Raw genomic sequence first — 2,322 nt, forward strand, 5'->3', positions numbered from 1 at the left:
GAGAAATATAGATGCCATGAAGTGATAAAAGAGGGCTGTTCTGAAAGGCCAGCCTGAGAGACTAAAGAACGTAAGTTAATGGAAGTCTAAGGAGCACTTTTCCAACCTTACGGTAAGCAGAAGAAGAGGTGATCTGATTCAGGATGATGGAGAATGACACATTTGCCTATCTGTGGATCTGATCTATGTGTGGTATCCTGGCTTGTAGCACCTACAGTTTCCTGAGTTCAGATAAAATGGACAACTTTGGCTTAAAACAAAAAAAGAATCTAAATTTAAATTTGCTCTCCTCACTCACAAAGGAGAGGAGAGAGCATCTGAGATCAAAAAGAATGGCTTGTGACAACAGAGAACACAAAAAGCTGTCGCTAGAACTGAAACAGTACTGAGCTAGAAGAACCAATTGTGAAGGTATAAAGCAGCTTGCTATGTTCTTATGTATCATTAGTATAAACATGCCATACCACCATAAGCACAAATTGGGTAGCCAGAAACATAAGGGTTAACAACAACAAAACCTACAAGGAATTAACGGATAGCAACCAACTTTCAAATTTTGCAAAACAGACAAGGCAGTGTGGCAAAGTTAAAAACCCAGGTTGCACCTGGGAATTGTGATATTGGCCCACCGGCAATGATGATGATCTTTTAAATGAGAGTGGGGAGCTGAAAACCAAATATCTAAGCTTTGAAAGAGGGCCAAAAGATGTAGCTGATTGGGAACAATTATCAGAATAATATTTATGCTAACTAGTACTACATCTGCATAGCAAGCTCATGGTAATGAGTTACATGAGGGAGTTACATGAGTGGCCAACTCACCACATCTTTTACTTGTATCAAGTAACCTATTAGACCAATTTTCTGTGAATGAATAGTACATAATAATTCTCTTCGGACCACTGAAGAAGACCAATTGGATGAAAAAACATCAGGTTATTGTTATTTATTGGTCATATGAGGATTTTGATGAGGCTTTGACATGAATAGACATGTGAATTTGATATTATATATTAACTTTGCAATGTTATCTGCTTTGATCACACTTTTATATTTTTTACATTAGATTAAAAGTGTACTTTATTTTCCTGTAATATTTAGGGACATTTTACATTATAATTCCTACCCAACTTATTATTTGAGTTTGGAGTTTTTAAAATATCTAAAATATACTAGTCACACTAAGTACTGTTCTGAGACTAAAGAATAATACTCTGAATTAAGTAGATCTCATCTGAATTAAGTAGATCTCATCAATTAAAGAGTGAATAGCATATATATAAGATACAAATAGCATGAGAAGAGCATAAAAAAGATGGTGGTGGGTGTCATTCCCTCTTTGGAGGTGTCCTCAGAGAGGGAAGAGGAGGATGACTCAGGAGTAACAGCAGCAGACCCAGAGGGAAGAACAAATGAAACTGAGGATACAGCTCCCACTCCCTCTCAGCTGGAGAGTGTCCAAGACACAACTGAAGCCCTTCAACCAGATTCAGACAGCAAACAAGAGACTCCCCTCCCACCTGCAGAGTGAAGATGACACAGAGTCATGTAGCAGTGTTGTTAGCCTGTCCGTTTAAGACAGATGCCAGAGGACTGATTACTTATACCTGTCTTAGGGAGTGGGATTTAAATGACAGCTCCTGGGTTCAGCATGTTGCTGACTACAATGTCAGGTGTGACCTCTGTGTTCCTCCTATTTTCCAGAACCCAGACCTTCAGACTGATCTCTTGGAAAACTGGTCTAGGAATCTCCCATTGACGACACTTCTTGGACACAGACTTGGCATGTGAGCTTGCAACAAATCTTCTGACCTTATCTTGCCTCCCCACTGGTTATCTCTCTAGCCTGGCAGATTTATAACCCAAGCTTCCAGCTGAAGACTTTACGACCCTGACAATTACTAAGAAATTTTAGCCCAGCCTGCATCCCGCCAACGCTGACATATCCCTGTAAAAGCTGACAGTGAGGAAGAAAAGATCTTATCACCCAATCTGGGTGGGTGCGCCTCCCTGCTTTTAAGCTCATGCACACACATGTATACACACACACCTCAGCATCTTTTAGCCCCAGGGCCGCAGTATGCTTCCCTTCAGTTTTGTAACCTGATCCGAAGCACTGAGAGAGAGAGGGGGGGGAACTTCCTTACAGTTTCTCAGGCATCTTGCTCTGATGGGGATGTTCAGTGAAGTTCTTTGAATCATCAGGCAAAAAGACTAGTGAAGTAATGCCACCAATAATGACATCACCTGGTTGAAAATATCTGAGAGAAATAGAAGGGGGACCGCTTATGGTGCATTTTACTGCACATGTGTTACACCCCA

This window comes from Rhineura floridana, chromosome 11 (genome assembly GCF_030035675.1).
Source record: "Rhineura floridana isolate rRhiFlo1 chromosome 11, rRhiFlo1.hap2, whole genome shotgun sequence".
Classification (NCBI taxonomy): domain Eukaryota; kingdom Metazoa; phylum Chordata; class Lepidosauria; order Squamata; family Rhineuridae; genus Rhineura; species Rhineura floridana.